Raw genomic sequence first — 13381 nt, 5'->3', positions numbered from 1 at the left:
ATGGACCCACACTCTAATTAGAAATGTACAAGCATGGGTAGAAAGGAAACACGGAGAAACAGATTTTTACCTGACACAGTTTTTGACGGGACATGGATGTTTTAGAGAGTATCTCTATAAATATGGACACTACGACGGGACGAATTGTTCCTTCTGCGACAGAAGCGGAGAAAACGCGCTGCACATCTTCTTTTTCTGCCGACGGTATGAAAAGGAGAGAGTCGATCTGCAGAAACTGACAACGGAACAAGTGACACCGGATAATATAGTGCGGTTTATGACTGAGTCAAAACAAGTGTGGGATAGTGTGAGAGCGTGGTGTGCTATAGTTCTGAAAGAACTAAGAATGAAAGAGTGGCAACGCAGTGAAATCAGAAGGATGAATGAGGAGTAGGTCTGAATGACGTGACTGACGAGCCGAATGGCTAAGCTTGGCCCCACGATGTAATGCTCAACGGCAGTTCCGTGGGGCAAATAAACAAGCGAAGACAATGGAGTTAAGGGTTTTGGTCTCTGCATTAGCGGCCAATACGAATCGTGCATACCGTCCGGAAAAATGACGGTATCTTTCGAAGATTCCCCCTCCAAAATCAAAAAAAAAAAAAAAAAAAAAAAAAAAAAAAGCTCTCACTATATATTTGAAATAGCGCAGCGTGGTGGTGCTTGAACAAGTGTTTGCATGCGACTGTTTTGCTTTCCCATAGCCACTGGTATGATAGCATTCAGTCTTCCTTGTGTCGAGGGCTACCGATCGTTCGTATTCTATAAATAACGTAATATTTTGTGCTGCTCGTCGCAGCAGAGGCCCTATGCACGCGTGCATAGCAAAATCAACTTGTGCCCACCTCTGCCTTAGACAAACATTCCATCAACCACAGAGAAATCAACAGATGCAGCAACAACAGCAGCCCCAACCACGCAGCCCATTTAGACAAGCAATACAGAGTTTTGGTCAACAATTCAAAAGGACAAGAAATGAAGCATCAAACGCGTACCAGAGAAAGGCACAACGCATAAACCAAATAGGGGACCACGAAGACAATGGATCACTCTATCGTAAGTTATACTAATAAACAAGCATTTTTTATAAGATACCACGGTCTTCCAACATTAAGACGTGTAGCACCCAATGGAAGATACGCGTATATATTAATAGACTCTGGTGCAACGAGCAGTTATGTTAGTAAAAGTTATCCTTTTGCAGATAGGATCAAGTTAGAAAAAGCTATTAAATTTAATACTCTTCATGGGTCTTCAACAGTTACATACGAACGAGAGATTAACCTTGTAGGGTTTGGTTTACAATTTTTTTGAGACAGAAGATTTAAAGGAATTTGATATAATTTTAGGAGAAGACTCCTTGAGGAAAATGAAAGCTAAGATAGATCTGTTCGACTATTCGGCAACATTTGAAAGGAAGAAATAAATGAAAACAAAAAAGAAGAAAGAATTAATTATACCATAGGAGATAAAACATATGAAAATGAAATAATGAATTTAATGAAAAATAATTATAATAACGAAATACTACCTTTCACAACTATGATTCAGGCAGAGATTAGGACTGAGTCCAAAGAACCTGTTTGGGTTAGACAATACCCCTATCCATACGCGGATCAGGATTTCGTAGAGAAGGAAATTCAAAAATTATTAAAAAATAACATAATTAAAGAAAGTGAAAGTCCATACAACTCTCCGATCTGGACAGTATCGAAAAAAGGAATTGATGAAAATGGAAAGCCAAAGAAAAGGATGGTAATAGATTTCCAGAAGTTAAATAAACAAACTATAGCAGATAGGTATCCCATACCAGATATTAAAATGGCGCTACAAAATTTAGGGAAAGCGCGCTATTTCACGACATTAGATTTGGAGTCAGGATATCACCAGATGATGATCAAACCTGAAGATAGGAAAAAAACGGCATTTTCCGTTAATGGAGCCAAATATGAATTCTTAAGACTACCGTTTGGATTAAAGAATGCACCAGCTACATTTCAGCGATGCGTTGATGATACTTTGAGACAGTATATAGGGAAGTGTGCATATGTCTATATTGACGACGTTTTGATCTACTCTGCAGACCCAGAGCAGCATATCAAAGATGTTACAAATATAGTTCAAACACTCCACTCCACATGAAAATCTCAGAAGAAAAGTCTAATTTTTTTCAAACAAAGACAGAATTTTTAGGACATATAATTAATAACGCAGGAATCACTGTAGACCCATCGAAAATTTAAGCGTTAGATAGATACCCAGAAATTTTAAAAGAATTACGTTCATTTTTGGGACTAGCCTCATATTATAGGAAGTTTGTTAAGAATTTTGCATATATGCAAACTATTTATCTAAAAGGAGAAAATGGTAGCGTATCAAAAAATAAAAGTACGAATATAAAAATTAAACTTCATAAAGGAGCATTAAAAGCTATAGAAGAAATTAAAAATAAATTAAAAGAAGAGCCGAAGGCCCTGGCAGCCAGTGCTTTAGCTTGTAAGTGAGGTAATTATTTACAATTGTTTCTCTTTTAAATAAATAAATAAATTAAAAGAAAAAATTTAATTATATCAACCAGATTTTGAGAAAGGATTCGTTATAACAGACGCAAGTAATTACGCGATAGGAGCAGTTTCAAGTCAGGGAAAACCCCATATCATTTATATCACGAACTCTAACTACAACAGAACAGAATTACTCAACGAATGAAAAGGAAATGCTAGCAATAATTTGGGCATTACAAAAATTAAGAAATTATCTTTATGGAATAGCAGACTTGACAATTTATACAGACCATCAGTCATTAATATTTTCTATTTCGGAAAAGAATCTAAATACAAAGTTAAAAAGATGGAAGAATTTAATAGAAGAGTACGGCGCAAAACTTAAGTACAAACCTGGACACGAAAATGTTGTCGCAGACGCATTTTCAAGACAAATATATATGTTATCCGACACGTCTATGCATTCAGCTGAATCATCAGCTTTACGGAATATAAAAATGATAAATAAACCATTTATTTTTTTTAGAACACAGATAGAACTAGTACAGTCAGACACAAATGAAAAAACAGCGATAACAATATTTCCGCGACACGAACGCTACGAAATTAAATATAATACTAACGAATATCTAAGAGAGACACTCAAACAAGTTATGAAACCAAAAGTAGTGACAGCATTTCACTCAACATTTGAAACGTGGGATACGATAAAAGAGACTACACTCAATCCTTTTTTTTTACGCGATTTTTGGTTCTGCCACTAATCGCGTAAAAAAAAATCGCGTAAAAATGGTTAGTTTTCCAATATTAACTAACGAATTGGTTCCGAATATAAAAAATATCGCGTATAACAAAATATACGCGCAAAAAAATATTCAAAAACATTACAATAAGTTTCAAATTTCAGACTTATGATTTATTCATTCATAACAACATAAAAAATACAAAACAAAAATCATACATAAAAGAGCAGAAAATAGAAAATAGGTAGATTTATTGAAAAAAAAAGTTGAGTGCTGTTTAATCACGGTTATTATCAGTAGAGGAAATTATTCTAAGCCGCTTATTTTGATGGCCGGCACTGATATCACTAGAATTTGTATCAGAATCAATAGTAAGAACTATGGAGTGATGTTCTGATTGACTTAGCATCTCCGACTGCACCATAAATTCAGTTAATTTTGTTTGATGCTTCTCTTTGGACCCAATAAATTCCGATGTAGTTCTTTATATCTTAACATGCAGAGACTCAATTCTTTTTGAAAAATTCGTGCACGTTCGGCATCAGTATCATTTGCTACAAAATAATTTTCCAATTCTGCTGCAAGTTTAAGACCAAGCAAAAAACGAAAAAAAGCAATCGCGTTAAAGTGAGAAATTCGCGTAAAAAAGGAATTTGCGCTGCAAAAATAACCGCGTTAAAGTGAAATAGCGTAAAAAGAGATCGCGTAAAAAAAGGACTGAGTGTATAGCTAATATCTTTGCAACATATTTTAAAGTATTTACTCAAATAAAATTAAAAGACATAACAGAGCAAATAGATAAAGAAAATATATTAGAGTATACATGTTAGCACGCCACATATTAACAAATGTTAAGACACGCATACTATTACACCAACATTCTTTAGCGCAACATAACACCTCATTATGTTAAGGCATAGGCATCCAACATACATCCAACTAATAAAGTCGCTGACGTTGCGGCATGTGTAACTCCAGACTATGGGAACGGACGGCCAGCAACACAAATCTAGCAAAACGGTGGGAACCACAGAATCAGCACTTTTGGTCACGTAGCAGTAGCGACAGATTTAGGGCTAGCATTAAGAATGATAAAATGTAAAGTTTAGTTTTTAGTAGGAGTTGAAGGAATAAAGGAGCATAGCTCCCGAAAATATATTTTTTGAAATCAACCATTTGTGTTTGATTAACTGGCGCCCGAGCAGGGACCAGCGTGTCGTAAAGTAAATAACCTGAAAACCAAGCTGTAAGGTTTCGCGAATGCCGTAACAAGTAATATAACAGCCCGAAAATCAAAAAGTACGGCTCCTCGAGTTTGTGAAAAGTGAAAAAGGTCTGAACAGCAAAAGTAAGACCCTACGCGGGATAAGAAAAAGGCGAGCCGATACTTAGCGACAAGGAGAACTGAACGTCTAAGGACCCCAGTACAGCAGGAAAAGGATCATCTGGAAACGTTTAACAACTCAGAGCCCCAGCGCTGGTCATGATTAGTTTATTGTAAGTTTATCCTTAATATCTCTTTGTAATTGTGAAAAGAATAACGTAAAAAAAAAAATTATTTAAGCATTGTGAAATCAAAATATACTGTAATAACATAAAAATATAGTAAAATATTGATTAATGGAATAATTCCAAATTTTAAAATACTAATTATTTAAAAATTTATATTGTGCGAAGTTATTAAAACTAAAGAAAGCGGAAATCTTCCCGCAGTGAGAATGTTGATTGTAAAATTCTATTGAAAAGAAAACTATTATTTTTTTAGAAATCGAAAAGAAAATATTGTTTATAAATTTTGTTGAAAACAAAGTTATTGATATTAAAGAAATCGGCTACCTATACGATAATATTTTTTGGGAAAAATTCTAGTGAAGAAGAAAAAACGTAATCAAAACGTAATCGAACGCCTTAATAAATAAAAATATTAGGTATAAATTTTATCGAAAAGAAAATTCATTAATATTAAGGAAATTGCAAAACCCGATTTTTACTTAATTGTGAAGTTAAAAAAAAATATAATATAAAAAAAACTGGAGGAAGAATTAGTTAAACAGTTAAACTAGATTAGACTAAATAAAAACCCAAATACCGAACCTTTTACCTCCCAATCCGTACCTATGAATAACGCATTTATACGAGAGATAGCACCAAGTCGCGAACCACATGACCAACAACCCAGACTCAGAGTATATTAACTATCGCATGACAGTGAATACCACTAATGTGAATGAAATTGACAGAATACCGGACATGGTCAAATGCCTAAGAGAATTTTCCGGACGTCCTGGAGAATTCAATTCTTGGCGCAAATCCGTAGACAGAATTCTAGAAGTTTTCAAAAACTTCCAGGACACCCCAAGATACTTCGGAATCGTACATACCATACGGCATAAGATTGTCGGCGATTCCGATACGGCCCTGGAGTCTTATCGAACTCCGCTGGACTGGGCACAAATTAAAAAATGTCTGGTGCTTCATTACTCAGACAAACGAGACATCGGTACCCTCGAGTACCAACTGACAACACTGGCTCAGCGCCACGATGATATTCCCACTTTTTACCAAAAGGTTTATCAGCATCTCTCCCTGATACTAGATAAAATCGCTTGTCTCCATATGAACGAAGAATCTATCAAAACTATCACACATACTTATCGAGAAAAGGCTCTGGATACATTTATTCGCGGAGTCAATGGAGACCTTCCCCGCCTCCTTAGCATACGCGAACCAACATCCTTGCCGTAGGCGTTGCATTTATGTCAAAAATTAGAAAATATGACGTTCAGAATGCATCATGCACATAACGTGCAAAAACCCAGCCATCCACCACCGCGACCTCCTCGACAAAACATGACATTTAACGACAACAGGCCCTTTTATCACGAGCTTACATATTTCTCTGGATCTAGGCAGAATCCCGGACTAAGGACAAACTCCTTCAATCGACCATTGAATCACTACCCACAAATCGCACCTCAAAATTACCGCCATCAACAACAGGCTGCTTTACCTAACAATTATAACTATAATAGATATAATCATCCCCAAAATAACCAAGGGTTCCGGCCGAATGCTCCAGGATTTGGTAACCACCAAACTACCTCAAAAACCTCCCATACCAATGGATGTAGATAGATCTATACAGTCCAGAAATGTCAATTATCAAAACCACCCCAATACCAACCTAAATAATTACAATGCACAGAAGCGACCACTTTCTGCACAACAAGTCCACTCACCGAATAAAATAGAAAGAAATTTTTATGCGAATACCGAACCAGCAGTTAGCAACTACCAAATACCAGCAGATCCCAACCAAATCTTTGAAAGCAGTGCCATTCCAGGCAGGTATCCTATTCCTGAGATCAGTGAAGTCCTTTCAAACCTTGGAAATAACAAAATATTTACAGTTATAGACTTAAAAAGCGGATTTCATCAAATATCCCTCCGTGAAACAGACATAGAGAAAACGGCATTTTCCGTAAATAACGGAAAATACGAATTTCTCCGATTGCCCGTTGGGCTTAAAAATGCCCCGTCCACATTCCAAGGGGCACTAGACGATATCTTCCGTGAACATATTGGAACTCGCTGTTACGTATACATTGACGACGTTATTATATTCGGAAGAGACGAAGAGGATCATTTAAGAAATTTAGAAAGGGGTTTCGAAACGTTGGAAAGAGCCAACATGAAAATCCAACTAGATAAATGTGAATTTGCAAAGAAGGAAGTAGAATTCTAGGGATTTGTAGTCAGCCCTGAAGGAATAAAAACAAACCCCAAAAAGGTAGAAGCAATAGCTCAATTCCCAGTTCCGCGCAACCTAAAAGAGTTAAGGTCATTTTTAGGAATGTCGGGATATTATATACGATTTATTAAGGACTACTCTAAGTTAGCCAAGCCCCTTACAGAACTTCTCCAAGGAGAAGCCGGTTACGTCCCTAAAAACAAATCTAGGAAAATGGAAGTAAGACTAGATGACGAAGCGTTAAGAGCATTCAATAAAATTAAAAGCACATTAATATCAAAAGACATCGTTCTTGCGCACCCAAACTTTGAAAAAGACTTCGAACTGACTACCGACGCCTCTGACTATGCCATAGGCGGTGTGTTATCACAGGATAACAGACCGATAGCTTTCATATCAAGAACCCTTAGTAAAACGGAGGAACATTACGCTACTAACGAAAAAGAAATGTTGTCCGTAATATGGGCACTCAACACATTACGAAGTTACCTCTATGGTTCGAAAAGAATAAAAATAATAACTGATCACCAACCGCTTACATATGCCCTTAGCCATAAAAATTCTAACAGTAAGATGAAACGTTGGAAATCAATATTCTTCTTCTTCTTAATTGGCATAGACATCGCTTACTCGATTATAGCCGAGTTAACAACAGCGCGCCAGTCGTTTCTTCTTTTCGCTACGTGGCGCCAATTGGATATTCCAAGCGAAGTCAGGTCCTTCTCCACTTGGTCCTTCCAACGGAGTGGAGGTCTTTCTCTTCCTCTGCTTCCCCCGGCGGGTATTGCGTCGAATACTTTCAGAGCTGGAGTGTTTTCATCCATCCGGACAACATGACCTAGCCAGCGTAGCCGCTGTCTTTTAATTCGCTGAACTATGTCAATGTCGTCGTATATCTCGTACAGCTCATCGTTCCATCGAATGCGATATTCGCCGTGGCCAATACGCAAAAGACCACAAATCTTCATCAATAAATCAATATTAGAGGAATATAATCATGAATTAGTTTACCAACCCGGAAAATCAAACGTAGTGGCAGACGCACTATCAAGGATATCGAACCAAGTAAACTCACTTACACCCACTATCCATAGCGACGATAGTTCAAGTCACGATTTAATACCTTGTGTAGAGGTACCCATAAACACCCTCATACCAATTCAAAATAACTTTTCCGACCATGCACCGACATATAATTAAAGAACCCAATTTTATTGAACAGAACCTTACTGCGTTGTTTAGAAGATATTTAAATCCGTCCGTTATTAACGGAATACACACAGACGAAATAACGATGGGCTTGATTCAAAATATTTACCCCAAAAACTTCAGCTATTATAAATGCAGATACACTCAGAAATTAGTAGACGAACATTCAAGAGCCCATAGGAATGCAACCGAAAACAAAAAACAAATTCTAGAGAAAGGCTACTTCCCTGCGATGATGAACAAAATTAAGCGAATAATAGCCAATTGCACAACATGTAAGGAGAATAAATATGAAAGACATCCTAATCAGCCAATATTAGCACCAACACCGCTACCCACATTTCCAGGACACACCGTACACGTTGATATTTATTTGACCGAAGGTAAGGTGGTTATGACCGCATTGGACAAATTTAGTAAATACGCTATAACAAAAATATTGAGTAGCAGAGCGATAGAGGATGTCAGAAGTCCCTTAAGAGACGTAATATTCTTTTTCGGTGTACCAAAGCTAATGGTAATGGACAACGAACCAGCGTTTAATTCCACCTCAATTAAATTTATTATAAAAGACGAACTAGGAATAGATGTTTACACTACTCCCCCATACAAAAGTCAAGCGAACGGCCAAGTGGAGAGGTTTCACTCCACCCTAACCGAAATAATGCGATGTATCAAGAATAATGGAGGCCACAGAAATTTCGAAGAGCTATTACAAAGAGCAGTTTCAGAGTATAACCATACCATCCACTCCGTGACGAGGAAAAGGCCAGTAGATATATTTTTTGGTAGGAATGTGACACATACTCCCGGGGATATTGAAAAACCTGACAAGATAACTTATAAAAATTAGCGGAAAAGCAGAGAAAGGATATCGGTTATCACAACAAAAAAAGACACACAACAAAAACATATTTGTCAGGACAGGTAATTTACGTTGAGAAAAATAGAAGATTAGGAATTAAGTTAAGCAAACCATACTGTAAGGAAATAGTTAAGGAGGATAGAAATAGTACAGTCCTTACAGGAAAAGGACAAATTATACATAAAAGCAGGATACGTAACTGATGAAAACCTATTTTTTTTTTTAGGTTTCTCTTACCACTATGCCTCGCGGAGGTACAAATCATAGAATATTCGAATTCCCAATTAGTGACTATAGAAAAAGGATCGGCCAGATTGCAGACAGGAACGTTTAGAATAATACATGAAATCGACATTGACAAATATACCGAAGTCCTCGAACATATCGAAATGACGACGAAAACGGACGTATTTCATAGAAATCCCAACTATCCTTTCATTACTCTACTAATATCACAGATTAAAGCTCACATCAATAATTTAAAAATTGTAAGAAAATCAAAAAGGTAATTAAATTTTCTAGGTAGTGCGTGGAAATGGATTGCAGGAAGTCCAGACCACGAAGACCACGAAATAGTGTTAAACAAATTAAATAACGTCCTAGAAAAAAATGATAATCAAGTTATAATTAACAAGCTAACGATAGAAAAAGTAAACGAGATTACAAACATAACAAATCATATTATTAAAGAGTTGGAAAATGATAAAAGCAAAGAAATATGTAGAATCATTTTTGAAGTTAAAGTATAAATTAGAAATTATAAAAGAAGAGGTCGTAAATATTGCGTACGCAATACATTGGGCAAAAGCCAATATAATCAACTCCTACATCATGTCAAGCGAAGAAGCGGACATCGCCAAGAAAATTTTTGAAAAATATGATATTCCATTCATAAATTTAGACGAAGCTTTAGAATTTTCTGAAATAAAAATAGCAACCGATGGAAAAATAATAATTTACATTATAAGTTTACCTACAGTAGAAAAAGAAATTTGCATAACAATAGATATTAGAGCAGTGAAGAGGAATGACAAGGTCAATAAAATAAATTTTAACTCAATTCTTAGCTGTGAAAAGAATATTTTCGGAATAAAAACCAATTGTAAACAATATAATTCCTTGCAAATATGTTCAAGAAGTAACTTATTAAATTTAAGTAATGACTATTGCATAAGTAATCTCCTAAGGAGTCGTTTGTCAAACTTTACAGTGACCAACAGCCAACACATTTTAGACTACGAAGAATTGTCACCACGAATACTATTTCTAAACAATTTTAAAGGAGAAATCATAATAAACGAGGACCTTCCGATCCTGAATGGTACTTTTATAATTCACTGCCATAATGCTACAATCAAGATCAATGAGAAGTTATTTTTCAATGCACAAAGATCGACAAATAAGCCCCTACTTGCCCTACTCCAACCACCCTCAACATCAAACAGAAGCGAGGAAATACTTTCCTTAGAGATGCTGAAGCAACTAAATATCGATAATACAAAAGAAATAAGCCTCACACAATCAGCAAACCAACTTAAATATACCGCAAATATTATTTTAACCGTCATATTGTTAATCATTATCATATACTTAACAAAATCCGTTCTATCACCCAAGGTGGACAAACAAAAACGGTCCATCGATCTAACAGAAACCGCAGTCGAAGGACTTAACCAGATCTTAAATAAGCCTAAAGGTCCAAACGAGGACGTTTGAATCTCAGGGGGGGCCTGTTAGCACGACACATATTAACAAATGTTAAGACACGCATACTATTACACCAACATTCTTTAGCGCAACATAACACCTCATTATGTTAAGGCATAGGCATCCAACATACATCCAACTAATAAAGTCGCTGACGTTGCGGCATGTGTAACTCCAGACTATGGGAACGGACGGCCAGCAACATAAATCTAGCAAAACGGTGGAAACCACAAAATCAGCACTTTTGGTCACATAGCAGTAGCGACAGATTTAGGGCTAGCATTAAAAATGATAATATGTAAAGTTTAGTTTTTAGTTGGAGTTGAAGGAATAAAGGAGCATAGCTCCCGAAAATATATTTTTTGAAATCAACCATTTGTGTTTGATTAACTTACACACAAGAGAGCACATCGCAACGCATTAAATAATTAAGTATAAAGAAATTCTAGAAACTTGTTATTGGCCTACATTGAAAAAAGACACAGAGACAGTAGTAAAAAATTGTGTAAACTGCACGGAGAATAAATATGAGAGGAAACCAATTAAACAATTATTAGGAAAAAGCCCAGTACCAAATACTCCAGGCACATCAGTACAAATGGACATATTTTATATAAATGGCAAAAGTTATCTTTCTTGTGTAGATAGATTTACTAAATACGCATATTTTCGTAAATTAGAAAGTAAACTACATTTTCATGAAATAATAGAAGAACTGTTATCACAAATTTTTCTGAACTGTACCGAACTCATGACCGATAACGAAAGCATATTCGTCGGCATGGGCACGACTGCACTATTAAATAAACTACAAATTAAACATGAAAAGACATCAAATAATCATTCAACTTACAACGCGCAAGTGGAAAGGTTACATTCAACGTTATTAGAAATCGCGAGGACTTTAGCTAACGACAGAACTACAATTACAGAAGAAGAAATATTCTCAGCAGTCAAGGAATATAATAGGACTATTCATTCGGTGATAAAGGAAAAACCAGTGGATTTATTTTCTATTCAAAAGGAAATCAACGAAAAAGTGAAAAATAATATAGAAAAAAACCAAGAATGTATGTTAGAATACCATAATAAAAAAAGAAGCCAAAAAGATTTTAAGCCAGGACAAATAATTTTTGAGAAAAGTAGTAGAAGAGAAAAATATAACAAAAGATATATTAAACACTTAGTAAAAGAATAAAAAGTAAATAAGGTGCTTACAACGAAAAATAAATTAATACACAAGGATAACATACGAAATGTACTACCCGATAATAATATTAATAATTCTAGTGAACAAATCACTTCAATACCAAATAACTAATGTAGAAAATAAAAAGTTTATATTAACCGAGACATATCCGTCATACATTTATAATGAATCAGATTACTTATATCACATGATAAACTTAACAAAAATTTTAGAACATTATGACACACTCTCAACATCATCTAAAAACTCTCCAGAATTACATAGGGACACAGCCTTAGTCAACAGAACAGAATAGAAGTGTTAAAAAATCAATTAATAATTAGAAGAAAGAAAAGGAGCATAAATTTCTTAGGATCAGCACTTAGCTTTATAACAGGCGTACCAGATCATGACGATATAAAAAAAATAAAACAACAAATTAATGATATATGTAGTAGAAAATAATAATAAACAGAGGTTAATCAACACTCACTTCGAAAAACTTTTGGAATTCTTTAATTACACTGATCAACAAAAAAAAATTTTCTGTGTAACAAGAACAATTTTGGCTGAATCTGTTAGGAATAAGGTCAAGTATAGTAAAATTAGTAGTCTAAAATTTCAGATACGAATACTTTTATTGTAATATGATTTTTTTTTTTACTTTTATTAAATTACAAATTATTTTAACAAAAATTAAATTATTATCAATGTTATAATATTAAAATTAATACTTTATTATGATTTTCTTCTGTATTTCGCGTCCCTCTGTAATCCCCAGCAATAATCAGCCAGCATAGTTGGACTCCATTTCCCTGGTATCGTTTTTCTATAGTAAAAATGTCTTGGTGGAATCGTTCCCCGTGCTCATCACTAACGGCACCCAAGTTTGGTGGAAAAAAGTCTAAATGTGAATTTAAAAAATGTATTTTTAACCACATATTGCAGCCTAATGCTTTATAATTCTCTATAAGTTCCTCAACAATAGTTTTATACAGTCATCGACTAACTCTCTTGCAGTTTAGACGTTTGTTTTTGCGCGTACGGAGTTTTTTTGATTTCTTTCTTTCTCAGCTCAGCCTATCCGCTTTTTCTCTTTTTTCTATTCCTGTGCATACGCACACTTTTGTTTACGTGAACTTTAAAAACACGTGCACCATGGCCCCGGGGAACATAAACGCAAATCAATTTACGTTATTAGATACTGGACCAAAAAGAAAGAAAAACAAAAGTGATTCAAGTGCCCTGCAAACCGATTTTCCCCTTCTGCCTGAAACTAAAGTGAATGATCCAAAATTTGTCGTGATTGAATCAACTGATCCCTCCAAGCCTGTTTCATCTTACTCGTGCTTTGCAATTCATCGTGGTATTAAACAAATTAGTAGTGAGGTTCACTCCATTTCTACTCTTCGT

The 13381-nt window shown here is 35.3% G+C and overlaps 1 long non-coding RNA gene across 1 annotated transcript in view; it reads left to right on the top strand.

Annotated features, from left to right (window-relative positions):
• Positions 1–13381, top strand: part of LOC126764318 (uncharacterized) — a 271263-nt gene that overhangs the window by 17327 nt on the left and 240555 nt on the right. The gene's annotated exons all lie outside the window — the stretch shown is intronic.

Source organism: Bactrocera neohumeralis, unplaced genomic scaffold (genome assembly GCF_024586455.1).
Source record: "Bactrocera neohumeralis isolate Rockhampton unplaced genomic scaffold, APGP_CSIRO_Bneo_wtdbg2-racon-allhic-juicebox.fasta_v2 cluster09, whole genome shotgun sequence".
NCBI lineage: Eukaryota > Metazoa > Arthropoda > Insecta > Diptera > Tephritidae > Bactrocera > Bactrocera neohumeralis.
The sequence above is the reverse complement of the archived record's forward strand: the minus strand, read 5'-3'. Positions and strand labels throughout refer to the sequence as shown.